General features: G+C 44.8%; 1 protein-coding gene across 1 annotated transcript in view; it reads right to left on the bottom strand.

Moving 5' to 3' along the window:
• Positions 1-20,058, bottom strand: part of LOC125765320 (helix-loop-helix protein delilah) — a 29,629-nt gene that overhangs the window by 5,342 nt on the left and 4,229 nt on the right. The window contains exon 2 of the mRNA XM_049430333.1: positions 8,655-8,695. The gene's annotated coding sequence lies outside the window, so the exon portion shown is untranslated. The remainder of the gene's footprint in view (positions 1-8,654; positions 8,696-20,058) is intronic.

The following is a 20,058-nucleotide window of genomic DNA, read 5'->3' as shown; positions in this document are numbered from 1 at the left end:
TGTGTTCGAATGCCATTTAGCCGGTACCATAATCGGTCGCTGATGGACTGGTTGTTTTGGGCTTAAAACTCGCTGCTGACACTTGACACTCGGCCATATTGATATGATCGGCCATCCGTGAGGCTTATGGCCGGTGCGGAAGAACCGATGGTTCGCAAACAAAGTTCAACGGGGCCACAAAGATTAATGACTATTGACATCGGGAGGTCACCTACTACGCATGGCTTCGCATCGTCAGGGAGAGGATCTCGTATCGGAGTATCTTTTATCGTTTCGCATTGCTTACAGATTATGGATTTTGCGCTGATGATGTCGATTGACGAAAAGATTGAGCAACGATATTGCTCACTGTTGGATAAAATCATCTTAGCGAGTTTAATTACCACCAGAGACGAGATGTAATGTGAGCCACTTTGACCGATAATTTGGTTGGACAGGTTGGTTATATTTATCCATTAACCTTGGACTTTTTTTTGGCACACAATAAAACAACACATCTTTGTACTTTTCCCTCATTAGCTCCTTTGACAAAGACATCAATGTAGGGTAATACACAATATTGCAAAATTTCAATACTTGCTACTCGTGTTGGAGGATACTTGTTGTTGAAAAAGAGCCTTTGTTGGGCCTAATACTGTGTTATAAATTCTTCATAATGTTAATAAGGTTAACCGCTCAAAAGGGCTTTTAGAGTAAGAGCTTTCTAAAGCACAGTTGTTTACATTTTGTTCCAAAATATGAGCATCAAGTTCAGAATCCACTAAAAAAACCCGAATGAAGCAAGCGCAAATAAGACATGCATCTATACCTCTTAGCAAATCCACTGTACAAAACAGTTTGCGGTTACTTTCGCTTTGTTTCATCGTTCAAACAAAAAAAAAAAACCACACAAAGGCACCCGGTACAAGATGGAGATCGGTGTCTGTGCTGTGATGACGCTACAAATTAAGATCCGCTATCGTCGGTGGCTGCGAGACGGAAACCATCAATGCACTGTGTGGTTCGGTGGAGAAAGAAAACAGCTCAACTAATAACTGGCCGTCCCATTTTTTTATGAGTGATGCCAAAACAGCGACACAGAATACAAACCTCCGGTGTTGTGGTTTTTGCCCGGTACGTGGGGCCGTACCTTGGACGCCCTCTATTCGAGGATCGCATCGTTCGCTGGGGGTCGATTGAAGTGTCGAAGTAAAAGACGCAAGGAGCCGTAGCAACATGTTTGGTATGAATTGGTGCGCGTGTAACAGGGGATGAATAAAGTAGCCGAAGAGAGTGAGAGGTTTCTATTTGCCAGGCGAAGGTGAACAATACAAAGCAACTTAACCTTCTCCGGGTGTTCCCTGGCAACGAAAATGGAGACAGGACCGTGCTCGTTTGAAGTGTTTCGCGACATTTCGCACACGTGAGCCGTATGAAAGTTAGCTTGAATGATTTGATATGTCCTTGTTGTCACGCTCCGCTTACATAATGGAGAAGGGGGATAGAGACATGCGTGGGGTATACACGACTCAAACATATTTCAGTAATTCTACGTAATAATATCTGATGGGTTTTTATTTGCAATATTCTATAATATAATACTTGACAACAATTTTTAGAAAATACCTTCGGGATGCAACTGGTCGATTTTCCAAAAAGAGTCGAGATCATTTACCAAACGTCATTAGTAGTTCAATGCTCGTACGCAAATGTAAGAAGAACCTCCATCTTTAATTATTGTGACAAATTCTTCCCGACAACCCATTCACAGAGCATCACACTCTTCAAGAAAATCATTTCATGGGGCAACGAAATGCGAAGGCACTGCCATCGAGAGTAGTGCAAAAATTGGAAAAGACTATCTGTCAATTGGTTGAAAGCAAGTTGTCAACTTGTTGTTACATGTTGGATTTTCAAGGACGATCTTAAGCTAAAAAGCTAGGCTAACGATCTTGAGTACTTTGGAGCGCCTACTACAAGCGCCGCATGTGTCAATTGCAGAACGATGGTTTCGAACACTAATCGCATCAAGATCTCATTGTCCATGCCAGAAGCTTCTCACGATCGTACATTGCTTGTGACGGCTTTTTTTTTTTTTTTTTTTTTAACAACGATGGGGGTTTATTGAGCTTCAAATTACAGTAATGATGTTATTACTAATTGTAACCCAGCCCTCATCTCGCTCCCATTCCTTCACCCGCGAGGGTGGACGTTGGAATGGGTTTTCAATGGCCCTAGACCCTATCGTCCGTACCGAAAGGAACCTATCTTTTTATTATTTTTTTTTTTGCATTTAAACGCAATCCCATTTTTTTTATAAACAAAACAAAAATACGGAAACGCAAATTTCCACTAATGGGATTCAACTGCCCCGTGGGCCGACGGTGGTTTACAGCCTTTACTTTAGCGAGAGGAAGTTTCTGTCTCCATTGCGGCTGCTGCTTCAGCCGCAGAGAGACCTCCATTGAGCACCACAGCACCACCGTCTTCGTCACCGTTTCCGGCCTCTGGTGTTGTGCGTCCGCTCACGTGACCCGATGATCCCTCCAGATCGTTGGACAGGTGCGGGGGATTGGCACCGTTGCGTCGTCTCTCCCTCCAGCGCGCGGAACGCTCGCGGCTTGCTGCCCGACGTGCAGCAGTCGTAGGTGATGGGGGTGGTGAAGGTGGCCGCCCACTTCGCTGTTGTGCTCTCGCTCGCTGGAGACGCCTTGCTCCATTCCATCGGTCGTTCCGGGCCCGTTGGACTGCGTCTGGATCGGACCGGTCAGCAGCATGCGAGGAATTGCCTTGCGAGGCCAGCATATTTCTCTCAGCGTTCCAGCAACTTTGAAGCTCATTCGTTATACGGGCAGCAGCCTCGCATATCCGGCTCCACCGTTCAGGGCTCTGGAGCAGACAGGACTGAATGTTGTCAGGCGTGACTGCGTCAGGCATTCCGTCACCCAGCAGTTCACCACGGACAGCAGCAAACCGTGGACAGTCGAACATAACATGCTCCGCTGTCTCGTCAATGCCAGGACACCATGAGCATTCCGGGGACGACCTGAAGCCCATGTCACACAGGTAGGCACGGAAAAATCCGTGACCAGACAATACCTGCGACAATTGGAACGTCACGTCTCCATGCTTCCTAGAATGCCAAGCCCTCACATCCGGTAAGACTCGGTGCGTCCAGCGAGTGTTCCGGCTGGCCTCGTCGCTAGCAGCGTCCACGTCCCACTTCTGTTGCCAGAGCTGGTATGTCTGATCACGCTCCGATCGTCGCACCTCATTGCTTGTTTCGGTGCGGTTCTCCTGGTGCAGTCGATGATAGACTCGACTATCCTCCTCTATCAACAAGCAGATGGGAAGGAGACCGGCCAACAACACTGCCGTCTCCCCTCTTGTTGTTCTGAAGGCCCTGCTAACACGAATCGCCGTTTTCCGCTGTACTCGACAAACAAGCCTGCGGCATTGTTGTCTTTCCAAGCCTTCCGACCATACTGGAGCCCCATAGCGAAGGATAGAGTCCGCTACGGCCGCCAGCAGCCGGGCTCGCGACGATCTCGGTCCGCTATGGTTGGGCAAGAGACGCGTTACAGCCTCTGCGACCTTCATGGCCTTCTCCGCAACCTGCTGGACATGCGGCAGCCAAGAGAGACGCTCATGCAACCGCACTCCAAGATAGCGAATGGAGCTCGAGGATCGCACAACCACCCCGCCGACACTGATGCTAATTGTTGGTGGACGCTTGAGGCTGGAGATCAGCATCATCTCCGTCTTCTCCGGTGCCAATGAAAGACGGTGCCGGGACAGCCAGTCATTGACGGATCCAACTGCAACCTCTGCCGCAGCTGCTGCCGCCTGTGGTGTCAACTCTGGCACCAGAACAATTAGGTCGTCGGCATACGCGATCACCTCGGCCGCAATCGGCAGCGGTACACTGAGAACCCCATCGTAGAGCACATTCCACAGAGTGGGACCCAAAATAGATCCCTGTGGAACTCCCGCGCTAATGTGCTTCTCGACAGGGCCCTCGCTGGTCTCGATGACCAACCGCCTATCCTCGAAGTAACTACGCAAAATCCTACGCAGCGCTGGCGGCACACCCTTATTACGCAATGCATCGGCGATGGACTGCCAAGGCGCGGAGTTAAATGCATTGCGTATATCCAAGGCCACCACCACCAGGCAGCGGTTGTCATGCAGGTTGGTGCGATGGAAAGACATGGCCTTCTTGCCAGCCTCGACCACCCGTTGTATCGCGTTAATGGTGGATCTCCCGCGTCGAAAGCCGTACTGCTCCCCTTGCTTGTGACGGCTTGACATTTCTGTGTGTCTACTTCGCCAGCCACTCGATCGGACGAAGATGAACACAACCTGTGTTTCGTGATCGGCAACAAGGAACCGAGTGGCACTGTTCTAAAACAACCGTAATAAAAATGTAACTCTCAGCCGAATATGGACGGTAGGTGCTGGATTATTGTGGTGGACGCTGTAACGATCTGCGGTTTGTGCCCGGGTTACCGCGGGTAAGTTTCCATGAGGTGGTTTGCCAACATTTACCGTGATTTTGTGATGAATTGTGGTTGTGCACCAGGTGACCATTAAATGCATTGCGGTGCGATCTTGTGGTGGTTTCTGCTGCTGGCTAATCGTTGTACGATGTGCTGCTACCGTTTTGGACAGTTTACACAACGTATTGAAGGTTGCTTTTTTTCGTACACACACACACACGAACGCGTACGAAAATGTGGTTCGTCCCGGAATGGTCAGCCATGTTCGAGACCGGAATTTGTTTTTCTCCCCACCTGTAGATGCCGTACTATGTGACCTTAGCTGGTAGCGGCAGGTTTCCTGCTACTTCAGTAGCTACAAACGGTAGCAATGCAGCTGGTACGGTTTCGTCTCCGTAGGGCATTGACATCTTCCTTCGGTGATGTGCGTTACGCGAAGCCTTCACCAATCTGTAAAAGGATGACTTCAACGGGACTTGAACAAGGGTTCTTGATTCAAAAAATTGCCTCCCGAGAGTCGCTAACCGGCATACTCGTTGAATGATCGTTTCCCGCTTATCCAGCACGAAACGGGCGGTGATAATGATGGGGAATCATTATGTGCGGCAGATACCGTACGCTGGAATCTGGTGTCAATTTTTACTCGCCACCTACTTGTGCTGTTGTTTTTCTTCTCTCGAGTGATCAATCGTTTCGTACGATCGAATGCAATCGATACTGTCATACGGTCGGCTCGAACGTATCAATCAAACATTTCAAACCCGTTGCGATCGAGCAACGAACGTGTCAACGCTGGGTTTGTGTTTTGCTATTCTGTGCCATTCTTCAGCACGTGATCGGAATGCTGGGAATGTACCATAACTATGTTTTCTAGCGATTGATACACTTTTTACACTATCAACTACTTTTCCCATGATGCTGAAGGGTGGTTTTTTATGGTGCAATTTTATTTCACCTCATCTATTTGCCTTTTAAGTGAACCAAAACGCAGGCAACAAAGAAAAAAAAGAAATTACTTTAAATTACTTCTTTAAAGCAGTAAGAAACAAATCAACTTTGAATGTATGTTTCGTTATGCAAAAAGTCGAATCGCCCTTTTTGGAATATAATAAAATTTCCCTTCTTGTATCCTTGCAAGTTTCTGGTAAATCACAAAAAATCTGACAGTTTCGCATTAAATTCGGCGCCTTGCAACACATAACAATTAAGAATAGCGATCTGAACTGTCGCTACCAAGACGGACGTTTGCCATAAACCGTTCGTCACTCGAACGCCCTCCGCACAACCACACATGCGGTTGTCACACAAGTTCGCCATCTGACATCAACGTCAGTCAGCGAAATGTTTGGTTTCGCCTCCCGCCGATGCATTTCGGGGAAGTCTATCGTTAGTCCGGGCTGCGTGCTGAACTTTAAACCTTCGTCGCAGCTGGATGTGCGATTTCCATCACCAGATGGACGGGACAGAAGCCCGGCGGTAACCAACAGTAAGTGACCACAGAAGACAGTTCTACAGAAATCGATAAAATCCGATGCTTTGGACGGTTCTCCCCAAACATGACGATCACCATCCGACGGATGTCATCCAACCGCACCCACGTGCAGTCAAACCGCCAGGCATGCATACAAAGTTAGTAGCCGCGCTTTAGCCAGCGATTTGACGAACCGCGCCTTATTTCGCACCCTGATTGATCGCTGTACTAGACACCGGCACCGGAACGTGCCCATGGTCACCATGCTGGTGGATTTTATGCGACGACTGTCGATTCCTGGGAAACGCAAACAGTAGCCAGTTTGTAGTGATCGGGATGACGCCTGGATGCCTGTGTAACCTACATTTCGGGGTTGTGCGGTTACATTATCCGCTGCGCGCATCGATGTGGCTGTCTGGAGGAGATTTAAGCATTTATGGCATATTTCGAGGCACGTTCCTGTGGGTAACCTTCGGTCCGGGTTGATGCACTGACTCATGCGCATGATCGTTGATCTTATGTGCTGATCTTGCTTGCGGCGGAGCAGAGTACATCGAGTGGACGCACTGAGAAAGGTTTGTGTAATCTTTCAAACCCAAAGCAGGCCAAGTCACGACCTCCCGCGAAGAGAGAGAAGAAAAAAAAACAATGTTTCATTCGTTGAGTGAATTTCAATGAGCAAATAAAATAAATTAGTGTCGTTCCGTTTTCGATGCACTTTCGGTGGAAGTTTACTACTCAAGCCGTAGCTAGTAATGTTTGTGTGCGGTACTGTAATGAAGCACTGTTCCACATTGACACATTAATTTAATTGCTTGCGCAAGTGTGTAATTTAGTAACAAATAGTAATTGCTGGCGCTAAAAAAGGTTAAGCTTTTAAAATTCTTTTTATATTAACAAGGAAGCTGCCCAACAAACAAGAGTTCCATTAAAAGAGACTTAGAAAAAGTTCCAAAGTAGAAGTAAAGAATATCTTCAGTTTGCGTATTTGTACATGTTGCGAAGTTTAAAATCTTGCAAACTACTCGCATCATTCTATCGATAAGCTTATTAACAATATGACACATGATTTACTGACATCGCACGGACAGCCGGACGGTACATACTCTTAACGCCTCCGGGCTAAACGAGATAAGGGCGAAAGATTTAAACGCACCATTCGACATGCAGGCGCGGATCGTTCCGATGTCTTAGCGGCACGGTGAACAGGCAGCGATTTAACGGCCATCAAGCACGGTACAGCAATTGACCATGGTGAAAAGGATTGGTGACCGTGCCCGGGCGCATCAGCACGTGTTTTGTGTAATTGCAATTTTCTTACGGTCCAGCGGTAGTACCTTCGGGATGGAAACGACTTTCATTGGATCCGGGGCGGGTAATGCTACTCAAGAACGCGCCCAAAACTCAACCGTATGGCAGGTGAAGGAAGCTGTTGACGCGAGCATCACTCCACCTTGGGAAGTGACGCTGTCGTAATGAAGCGCCTATGTAACGGGTACCAATAACGCCGTCACTTGATGAACGTCCTTCTCGGAATGCATCCGTGGCTTATACCGAGGCGATTTATGGAACCCTCTCACGTACGCCGCGTCGCCATCGACAATCGACGACAGTTTCAGATCGTGTCAAGCTGATTGGAACGAGTCGCATGGTAAAGATCATCTTTGCTGTTTCGGTACGCCTTTGAGTGTTTGTCGAGCCTTTTGGGACAACGGTACAACGCGACGAAGAATGTTCGCTGGAAGATTATGAAAGTGTGGCGCGGTTTTGTGAAAAAAAAACATCAGGAGATATTTAATATTGGCGCTTTTGTGGTTAAAATTTCGATTCATATCTATCATTAATGGCATCGGAAATAAAGCATGTTTAACTGTTTGTAAATAACCATAAAACGGTTGTAAGTTGAGCCTTGCTTTGTCACGCCTTGCCTCTCAAACAAATGCAATCACCAAATTATATGGTGCTTAAGCGTTACAGCGCTTTTTTATGTGACACTGGACAATGTTCCGAGATAAAGTGATTAAAGATCACCAAATAAAAGATCAACCGATTAAAACCCCTTTGGCTGGAAAAGCGGGACGTGGCGCAACTGCATCACCGCTGCTCAACACTTTCCCACTGTCCATTAGCACGGCATTAATGAAGATATAAAGTCCTACCGACCAGCCGACACGAGGAAGTTCCGCCAGATCTAATCCGTGACAAGGGTTACTTTTGCTTTAGCGACAGCTAAAATCTACAAAAAAAAAACCATCGGCAAGATTGCAGCGATCACAATCCTACGGCGACAGCGACAACTACCGGCTGCGATAATTTGGATTACGATGTGGATTCAACGATAAAAAACGAAACGAATCCGAAAGATTGCCGCTGCACATGGATGCTTGGGTGTGCTTTTGTACGTCTTTGGGTGACGTTTCGACGTTACATGCTTTGAGGGTTTCTTGTGATATCATCTACCGACCGCTGGCACCTGCGTCTAATGCGTTTTGATTGAGATATCATGACGAGATGAAGGGGGGAAGGATTTTTCTCCCTGCGTTCGATCGTCTAAGATGACAGCAGTTAGATAATGTTTAGGGTCATCGAGATGTGCCGCTTGTGATGGCCGATATCGGTGGAATCGTGTCGGTTACTAAGCTATTTTCACGCTGTGACATTTAGCGGGGCTATCTAGTGACAGTTCCGTGGAGTCTGGTACCTACCGGTTACTTTTATCGTAGATCCAGCCACATGTAGTACATCGCTGCAAATATAAAAGCAGAAAAGATTGATTAAGTTTTGTGTGCTGTATTTAATACAGTATTAATTAATGATTTATAAAATGGAAACGGAGATTGGCTATAGTTTAAATCATTCAGCTCTTTTTTTTTGCAACATCCCCACAGGTCATCAATAAAGCTAGCAATAAAGTGTGGGTTATAGTCACGACCCCCAAGTGAATGAACGCGTGCCCTAGATCACGAATCGGTTAGAACACCCAGGCTTTTTGCAAAATGCTCAATAGGTTTCCCGCTAGCAGCGCGTAGAAATCGTTACAAATTTACGACTACACGCGAGCAATTAAATTAATTAAACTTCTTGTGCCGGCGGTGGATGTTTTATGCTAATATGCTGACGCATGTTGCCATTATAACGATTGTCAGTGGGTTTTAAATTGATGCATGGTGGACATGTTCTATTTTTGGTCTAAAAAAACTTTCCTCCTATGTTTTGCTTTAAAATGATTGATGCATCCCCAAGCTGCTAGTGGGATGGATGAGCAGAAACAAAAGCAACCTATAAATACATATATATGATTTTAATTAGTCTCAAAGGGCGTCAGCTACAGCAGTAACCTATCAGCATCCAATTTACGAATTAACCGACACTTTCACGGCCGCAGGAGCTGTGCCGAAGCATCATCTGGCTGGCTTCCAAAAATTTCGCTCTAGTTGTGAATCGTTCGTCCCGCACTACATTAACATCACATTTTAAATCATGCTCCCTCGCTTAACCTATCTTTTAAAACCGTGTCCCGAAAAGAAAAAAAAAACCTAGCGCTTTTAAAAAGGATGCCCTCCGGACTCTACATTCGCGCTGCGTAAGTGAACGCGATCGCTTAAGTGATCGGTGGGTCTCCTTCCTCTCGCGAAAGCAACGGTAGCAACTTTGTCCAATGCCGACGAATGTTCGGGTTGTGTGTGTATGTGCGCTGTTGCCTGGCTGTTGAAAAGTTGTCGTCGCAGTTGTCATCCTAAATCAAAGCTGCAAATGCGTTTGCGCGAAAAATGTACCGCCAGTCGCCGGGTTGCCGTTTATCGGGCATATAAAGGGAAGTACGAAGACGATAGTGGGCGAGCCGGAGGAAATGAGTTAAAGTTTTGTTTTGCGTTATTTTTCGCTCCCATACCGATGTACAAGGACCATGCGACAGGTGAATTTTTCGGAAGGAAAGTACCACAAGAGCACAACGGTGGTTCGAACCGATCGATCTTGGACGCTCGCCAGTCCACGCTCACAGCCGAGTGGGGCAATTAAAGGCGAACAACATTTCTTTGCCCACCCGTTTGCCTGGTATACCTTTTTAGCAGGATGCCGATCGAGGGGGAACGCTCGTGGGGTGTGAGGGTTACTTTTCTTTCGCAGGTCGCTGTTCGCTTCCTGCGCTTGTTTTCGTCCTCCACGACGTGGTTGATAAAAAAAGTGGTTTTCTGTACATTGGACCCAGACGCGGCCGGTGTAAAACATGTGCTCGTTCATCAGCTTATCATGGTCACATGTAGCATGCCCGGCCACTAGGTGTCGGCACTAGTGAAACCCTTTTTGTGACAGTTTTTTTTTCTAGCGTTAGTGTGTTTCGTCTCTTTTGCTTTTGGTTGAAAATGTTGAACCCCGTCTGCTGCAATACTTAGTAGGAAGCAAAAATTGTATCAAATTTCAATGATCTTTTGCGACGGCAAAACCGTTAGCAATCATAATAAACATGACAAACATGATCAGTGACTGTCGAATTACTTTCACATAAATAGTAAATTAAGGTAGACAGCGCAGGGCTGCTGTGTTGGAATGTCTTTGAACAAAAAAAAAATCAACAAAAAAAACCCCAAACTTAAATCGCTGCCGGTGTTGTTTCTCCACAAGTTTGACAAGATTAGCTTCACCAGTTGCCGAAACCGTCGCATAACAAGAGCACGTAAAAGCAGCAGGAGACGAATTGTGGAAACAATATATTAGAAGCCTGCGGGGTCCATTTTCTTGATGTCTTTCTTCATTACCCGCTAACATCATACTAGACATTTGATGGTGTTTTTCTTTCTATTATCGAGGCCATCCCGGGTATTATTCTCCCTTATATGCCTGCTAGCGCTTAAAAGCTGTGTGATAGTTATCTGGAAATCATTTATATCTTAATTATTTCGTACGATTATTTATGTCTTGTGCTGCAAACGCGTAATGTTGACTGTTACGTTGTTAATTTTTGTCTCAGTTTCTGGGGTTTATATGCTTCAGTTGCCCGTTTGTACATAATCAGAACCCTTGAAGGGAAATGATAAAGGGTATATTTTAGACGAAACTCCGCGTGAAGACTGCTAAATGGATAATAATACACTTTTTAAACACAGGCTTGAAGTTTGATATCGATAGACCGGTTTAATAGTTTGCGTTAGTACTTCATTACACGATTGCAGCTTAGGATACATTTCAAACTGTGCAATGCTCTCTCACTCAATCCATTTTTCACGCTTCTTAGACGACTGATACTTTGGGTTTACCCCAATAGCTTGAGGGTTAAACGTGCGAGTCATCTCTAGGGCACCATAGGTGTCGTCCAGCTGTTTACCACATTCCAATACAAGGGTATGAATGTGCCACAACTGTAGCGCGACTTGTTGTCGATCATTCCCACCGTAGCGCGAATACCCGGAGTCCACGCTCTACACGTTCGTCATAATATGGGGCATTGGTTCATTAAAAAATCATCAATGAAATTAAATCATTCCCAACCATGGTTGCAGGCTGCAGAAACTGAACAGATAATGTAGAGCCCAACCGTACGAGACATAATGCCGAAAGACCTGGGGGCAACGCTGTCTACCTGAGTGTGGTACATATGCGGGAGACGTACGCAAATGGGTTTATCCCTCGAGCACTGTTTGTTATGGATGTGATAATTCGTTTAGTACGCTACTAATCCCATCTGCTGTCTGATACCGGCAATCAACCACCTTTGGAAGTGTGGAGAAAGGCATGCTCGTCAATAGACAGAGCCGATTTTGGTTTGATCTTGGAATGTTTGGAATGCTTTGATCATTGAGCAATGTGGCAATCATGTGAAGAGTAGATGAAGTATATAATTTCATCATTTCAATGTAGAATTCTATGTGTATGGTTTTAATGTCGCACCTTTTAAAGGGCTCATTTATATCAGAGGTTTCGATAAACTTTTTTTTTCCATTAAACTCCATTTATGGTTTATCTTGACAAGCTACTGATCGAATTCGGTTTAATTCATTTTATTTATGTGATCATATTTGAAAGATCCATAAAAACAAGCTGTTACGACCTCATAAACGGCACTACACCTCACTCAAAAGTTAGTGAACCTGGCCGGAATGTTGACCATCGGCCATCTTTTACTTACAAACTGCGGCGACAAAAGCGATCTTACTGTTGGCATCAATTTTCTCGCCCCAAAAACTGATGCTTTCTCCATGCGGCCAAATGTGGCAAGTGTTAATTGACGCGTTCAATTCCATTCGCACCGAAATGGTACCGGCCGGCCCACTCGTACAACAATTATTGCTATCACCCCTATCAGCGGAATCGTTTTGCGCTTGCGGGCAAAAGTTCAACTTTAGTACCACTGGATGAGCTGACGGTTTGTCTGTCCGCACGATCAACGACAACCATTTAATGATCCCATACAGATTGTAATGAAGCATCATTACAAGATGTCGCGTTCGCCAAATGGTGCGCATTTTTTGGTTGTTTTGTTGTTGTTGCTGCAAAATCAACCAGAAGCTACGTTCGTTTAATTTTTGTGTCTCGATTTCCCACCGCCTGGATGGACGGGCAGACACTAAAATCAATTCGCCATTAGCATGTTGTTGCAGAATTAAAAAAAAAGAAACATCGATAAAATAAAAGAAATAAATGAATTGCGTTAAAAGCACACGCAACAACAACGAATGGTTTTTTTTTTGTTGAGATTTTGGTTCGTTGTCCGCTTCCGGAATACTGGAAGTACGTTGTGCGTTTGAGCGGCTGACATCATCCTTTGAAAAAAAAAAAACGCTCGTTGCAGCACAGAAGTCAATGAAAGGTAGTATTCACACCTTGGACCGAACTGGAGGTTTTACTTGTTTGGGGCAGGAGCTCTCTTTATGTGAGATTTTTAATATTTATTCTACCGGACGGTGGTCACCAAAAACGTAACTGACTTTTATCGAAAGTGTAGCGGTTCACCCGCGTTGATCAACGGTAAACAGACCACTTTTGTGCCAACATTTGTCAACCGTACACGTACGCGGGCATATGGATCGACGAAACGTCAGGTAAACAAAAACCAAAACGCGCTCACGTATGATACGCAACAATTCGATCATCGTGACCTTCTGTTTGATGACATTATGGTGTATGATGAGCGAGTTATGCTTGCCAAAAGCATTGCATTAAATAAATAAAAGTTTTAATCATGTGTGTAAGCAAAGCAGCAAATTTTCGGTTATTTTGTCCAAGAAAAATATATTTTATTTTATTTTTTTTTTTGCTCGGTTACAACGGCCTGGCCGTATCAAGACTTATTTTACCACGTAGCAGGATAGTCAGTCCATGCTACGGGGGGGCGGTCCGGATGGGAATTCAACCCAGTCCCTGCCGTGTGGACGGGCGCCGTTTTTCACATGCACCACCGGGCCACTCCAAATATATTTATAAATATATAAATATATTTTACTTGTAAATAATACAAATATATTTTACTTGTTGGTATTTTATTCCAAAAGTCTCTTTCTTATTAATTACTGTTTATGTCATTAATATGATGAGAATTTAAGTATTAAAAATTTAAATTTGTAGCAAAAAATTTAAGTTGTTCTTAATGAACTTTTTTTTTTGCTATCCTAAAAATAAATTTTGAACCACCTCCCAAACCTGCTGACCCAAAGGATTGCTCTTAATTGTGTCGCATTTTTTGCTTTTGTCTTACCTCTTTCGGTTTTTGCCAAATTATGCGCGGATTGTCTAGATAAACTTCGATCTTAATTGCATTCCAGCCAGATGCAGATACAAATATTTGGCTGTCTCATTGTTTGATGATTTGCCAAGCTCGGCCAGGCAAGCCGTCCTGCTTAAAAGGCTGCCCGCGTATCTTTCAAATATGACATTTATCTTTCGTCTAGCGAGTAAACCCGGGCAAGCACGAGCCTCCCTCGGGGGACAGCCACAATCGGGCTCATTTAAAATTCAATGTCGATGCGGTTCGATCAGTTCGGTAGGTTGGCCCTCGAGCATCTGTTACCTTTGCGCATTCCCCCTTATCCCGTGGCTCGTGCGGTTGGGTGCTTCTCCAAACACAGCCTCCAAACAGGCCCTAGCCCGATAAGCAGCCGTTGATAGAGCCATCACACGATCGCCATTCTGCGCACTAGCCTGTGATGCCTTCGGGGGTCCTTGGGATTTGATCCAAATTCGGTAATTAAGCTAAGTGAAATCGTTTAGTCAAAACAAACGAAACAGCTACACGCCGAGTACGGGCGAAACGGCGCGGCAACTTTGCAATGCAAATTTCTCGTCACTTGCGTGACAACCAAACGGTTCGAAATGTGTAAAGAAGGAAAAAAGAAACCGAAAGGAAACATGTCATTCGTACGAATGAAACTGAAAACTAAAGTAAACTGTCACATCCTCTCGTCTTTCGTTGGGATGCTTAGCAAGACAAAACAAGAAGAAAAAATAGAAAAAATTATGTGTTCAAATAGCGATTTGTCCCCGAAATCGAAGCTTTTATTTAAATGACCAACAAATGGAGCCGGACGATAAAGGAAGGATTTACACCAATAAAGTGTCCGACCGAGATGTTTACTTTTTTCCTGAGGTGGACTATCCTTAACTCATTCCGTCAACCGTTTCGGTAGCATAGGAAATGGAATTTAAATAATCACACTTCTTTTGGGCTGGGTGATAACTTCGCACCTTTGTGCGTTCGCATTCGCATTGTGGCGCGTTGTTAATTGTGGTGATGGAGTAATTTATGTGAGAAACATCCATACACCTTCTTTGCAATCCGAATGGGGATTGGCTTTTTTTTTATTTGTTTATCGGAAAAACCCCCAATATGTTGACGGAATTATAAACGTACGTTCGTAGGTGACAAACGTAAATAATGAACAGTAACAAATGTACGCAAAAAGGTAAGTTGTGATCTGTGACAACATCATAATAATTTTTTAATTCTGAATTCTATTTAAAGTCCATAACATAATTATATGGGAAGTATTATTATGTCAATTAAAGACTTAACTAAAAAGAGATGAAAATTATGTGCCAAAAAATGTAAAATAAATTCGAATTTCAAATGTTTTGTTGTTGGTTTTGCACATTTCTACTTGGTATTTCGACATATTAAGTATTTGAGGAAACTAAAAATTGAAAATAATATTTTACTAGCTAGACAACTATCAGCTATCATAAAGTTTTGTCAATAATAAAGTTATGTTATGCACTATAAATACAGCTTTTTAAAAGAGTCAATTGTCTCAAATTTGTTGTGCCTAAGATAGTTCTAAATCAAATCAATATTAAAACATATTTATAAAACGAATGGGGTTATATTTTATAGAAATAGACGGCTTAACAGCAATTGCGATAAGGAACAAATACACACCAAATAATCGATAACTTTCACCACCCGAACGACATCGTATCTTTCTTTGAACTTTGCCCCGAAACCTACAGTCGTCAGCGCCTAATTTGATACATCCGAGGGCTTTTCACCATCTCGGCCTACCATCGCAGAAACTCTAACCTCATCAGTCGGTCTCTGTCATCATTAGTCCGCTAAATGATGCTACAGGCAGAAAATGGACCGTTTTATGAAAGCCCATAAAAGGACGGTTTCTTTAGCTCATCAGTCTCCCGAAACTCGCACAAACAAAAAGGCCAACAGAAGGAGAAAAAAAAATCCATTCCCCCACGGATGAAACAACGTCTGCCTACCCGTGTTTCGCGAAATTCCTCTTCGGTAGCAACCAGCACCAGCAAAACTAATACGCGTGCGCGCTCTTTCATTAATCAAAACGATCAAACGGTAGGCGCTCTGCGGTTGCGTGAGGACACTGAACACGCAGTGGCCAATCAAACCCGAAGAAGCTGTGAACTAATTTTATGGTGGTGAAAAATCTTTGGTGGCATACCCTGCGGTTAAAGCTGGTCCCTTCAAACCCCGACCCATTTGTCACACATTTTCCGCCCGGGAACATCGGAACGGTTCGAATTGGGGGTGATAATAATTTAATTGTCTACTACGATCGGACCCCCAAACCACTAGAGTGGGCCCAATCCGATCGCATCGATCTTATTTCGATAATTGGTCCTAAAAAAAAGCGAGTGCCATGTTCACGTGATCGTTCCTTTCTTCGCTTTGCGGAGGGAAATTATTTAATTAGACGAATTAAAGAAGCGAACCCGTCAAGTCAATCCAACTCCTTCAGCAGCCGGTCAGTGTGATCATGTGATATTTCGCGCATTGTCGAAGGGTGTCCAAGCGTTACGTTTGAAGGAAGGTTAGTTGGTATGTTTTCTTTTTTTTTTGGGTTGAACAAGCAAGCCAGGGGTCGCATCTTAAAGGGACACTAGATGCTGCCAGAGTGTCGTGGTTTTGATTGGAATTTTATTGCCTCTAATTGGAACACTCATTTTGGAGCTTAATTTATTGCCTTCCGAATGGTGTGCCTTCTGCCAACGAAATTTCTGGCCTTCGTTTCAGAACCGTGCGCATTGCACAAACACACACACCGGTTGTTACATCGTTTTCCGTTCCGTTTACAGCGGGAAACTTTCGCGTGTTTTCTGGGAACACCGAAAAGGGTGGATCATTGAAGTCGCGGGTGGATAGCATTTAGATTGTCTGTCCGCTTTTATCAGATAAAATTTAAAGCCCTCAGCGGGAAAGGATCGGATTCGGGATCGTAAAAACATAAACAACATCGTGATACCGGGCGTAATGCGTTTTGCGTTGTGAAATTCTTGCCAGCGTTACCGGCCGAAATTGCCACCCGAAGTACGGCACGAAACGGTCGGAAAGTCGGAAAGGGAAATAAACCTCGCTGATAAACCGATGGTTCGAACGGAGGGTTAGTCAGTTCTGAAGGTGAGTTCAATGCGTTGGGGTGTGGAATCGCTAGGCAAAGGGCACGTATTCGTATGCACCTGAGTCGCGTTACTTTATCCGGTTTCTGTTGCTTATTGGCGAGAAGGATGCAGCTCCGGATGCAGTAAGCGCAGTGGGCAGTGGACAGATCTCCTGTCCGTTGACAAGACAGTTGTTTTTTAGCGACGTACGACGTAACTGTACCACACCGGATCTCGCGCAAAACGCAATGCGTCTGAAATCCGAAATGGAAGAAATATTTATGGCTTGTTTTAAGTGGTTTTATTGCACGTGTTCATTGACAGCATTAATACGATCATCGATCCCGCGCTGCGTGGTTACGAAAGCAGGCGAGAGTGTAAAAGATATTTTGTTTCTTTTTATTTTAACCCCATACCAGGAACTCTTCAATTGTTTTTGGGTGAAACTAAGAGTGGTTTCAACCTCAAAACCAGTAACTTGAAGATTTACTTCATGATAAATATAAGATGCTTGCTGTAAGTATAATAAACTTGTTTTTGTAGTTGAAATAAAAAATATCATCTATCAAAAACCCCGAAACGGGATATGGAGGGATCCTCAAAATCTGTCTACGCTCATTATCACCCGGTGGCTCAAACTATCGCCTCATGCACTAATCATTAATTTTGAACTCGAGTGGCCCGGTGGAAGGTTTTTGCCGATTTTCTTCGCACGGTACACGGGCAACAACGACATTCCAAGCAGGTTTCAAATACCGGACCTCTTTTGCGCCACTGTGCGTATGTTTTGCACGGTGTCTCCGGGGGAACACCGAGAGGCTTACGCACATTGAAAGGAAAGGGCGCATTGAAGCACGCGTAACGGCATCTCGTGATTGTCGCATACGGTGACGCGGTTTAGCTGTTTGGAAGCAGATCGGGCAGATCGAAAACAGTTTTTTTTTCTTCTTCACGATCAATAACCGATCTACATACTTCGTCGGGATGGCAGACAGACACAAAAAAAATCCTCGTGAAGAAAAAGGAATATATTTATAACCTTTATCTACACCATGCGCCCACTGGGACAATGGGCCACAGTAAACCTTGGAGTTGCGTTATGTTGTCTTTTTTTCCTTCACTCTTCTCTTTCATCTTCATTCCTTCCTCATTTCCGAGCTAATGATTAATATTCATATGAAGATTAATGATCGCGTCGCATGGCAAAACGGTCCAATGCTGGGCCGCAATCACCACCCCAAACAATGTCCGCCACTTTGTCCACTGCTGCAGCCCTTGCCATTCCATGCGGTTCCCCGTTCAAAGACAATTCGGCCAGGATAAGCTGAAGGTCTTTTGTTCGTACGGTGCACATTTGCGTTGTGCTGCTATTGCGGTGAAGTGACGGGAGGATTTCACCTGTTGCCTGTTGCGATCGAACCAGACCGGTACGGGTGACTGTGGCTATCTTGACTACCACATCGCGCAACATTATCTGCATAGTGGCGCCATGGAACAATCGACCATAAGTGCGTTTGCGTTGAAGTATCTGCAGTACGTGTAGGAGTTAATCGCAGCGACAAACGAATCGGGTACCATCCTTACGGTCACTCCGATTGAGCTGTTGCAGTATTTTGCATATACGCGTGAGGCACACTAACACCGGGGTGAAATAAAAAAAAACATTTCCAACTGGAATTGCCTTGAAATATTGACCGAAGAAACGATTGTCACCTTTGTCCGCTGGTTTCGGTGAAGCGCAATGCGTACCGTGGAATGTACAGCATGAAATAACCTGTAGGAGGCTTCTCCACGAAGGGTTTTGTGGTGTCGCTTTCTTCACGTTTCATGTGACCAGCCAAAAACTGGATGCCAATTCTTCAGTGTGTAAAAATAAAACACTTGACACACGGGATCGAAAATGGAGCCGTGTACATAGAGGACTGGCGATGAATGAAATAGAAGGGCGTTGGAAAACTGTGGACGCAGAGGCCTTGCAAAGAAGGAACGCTCTGGACAACCCACACGCGTACGCAACACGTACAAATGCTGTGCGTTTATGTGTGTGGCGGTGCAAATGATGAATTGGGCTTTTAAATTCAATCTGGTTTTAATCGTGAAACGAATTTCTTTTAGCGATAATACCACCAATACTGTTACTTTTGTTCGTCAAAAGAGTTACTTCAGATATTTAAGTATCGTTGTTCTTTAGTAAAGTAATTAACTTCAACTTCATATCCCAACCAGTGTACGCCTTCCCACATTTGACGCGAGAGGGTACAATTCACCTATCGTGGTTGGCGTCCCACACTGCCGATCAACTAGCGATCGGAAACCAATTCCAGCAATGTGCGGAGAAACGATCTCCCCAAAAATTCGTACGCTTATCAATACACATTACTTCATGTTTTGTAGACCGCGCGCACATAAATTTACCTTTCGAACGGAACGACCAAGTAAAATACGGAAATATAGTTTTTTGTTGTTGTTGCTTAAATCCAACGTGTAAAATACAAAGTTATAACTCAGTCCGTGCATGTGGCACTTTTGGCCTACGCTCGGTTTTGTGTCTTAAAGCCTGTCATACTGGTTTTTATTTATATTGCTGTGCCAAAAGCAACGACAACAGAAAAAAAAACAGAAACACTTTTGCACTCTACAGCGACACGCTAGTGGTGAATCGATCAGCGGATCAGACGACCAAGCGCTTCAACTATTTGCGTTTTGCTTCGCTCGTAACCCCATCCTCTAACCCCCTTTTTCACTGCACCGTGCTATTTTCTTCTCCCTTAATATCGATATTAATCCTTTTTCCCTCAGCGGAAGATGAATGAATGGAACCGGGTTGGAAGCCGGCGTATGTTTCGGCCCAAATTCCACCCCAAATCGGCGGAACTGGTCATCAAATTAGTTGGTCAATCGTTGAACCAGAGCCCCGGGTAGCCTGCGGGCGTCTGCCAGTTGCTCCAAATGATTCGTCCCTTTTGCGCGCGCGTTGGGCCACAGCAAATGCTCGCGCCTGAATGATGTAGTTCAAACTGACAACCTCATTACTGTCGCACCGAAGGTGTAAATTAGCCCTACTTAAGGATCTCGTGCGGTGCCCGGCCCGCGGCCCTATCGGCGGTAAATTCGTAAAATGAACCAGCACGCGGGGGTCACCAGCGCCAACGGTTGGCGATCATACACTCGGTACGGGTGGGGTACCCGGCTCTTGGGTCGGTAATTTTCTGCCATTTCGAACCACAACTCCACTTAATTACGACAAAAAACTACCGACTGACCTCTTGGAGGCCA

Source organism: Anopheles funestus, chromosome 2RL, assembly GCF_943734845.2.
Source record: "Anopheles funestus chromosome 2RL, idAnoFuneDA-416_04, whole genome shotgun sequence".
NCBI lineage: Eukaryota > Metazoa > Arthropoda > Insecta > Diptera > Culicidae > Anopheles > Anopheles funestus.
The sequence above is the reverse complement of the archived record's forward strand: the minus strand, read 5'-3'. Positions and strand labels throughout refer to the sequence as shown.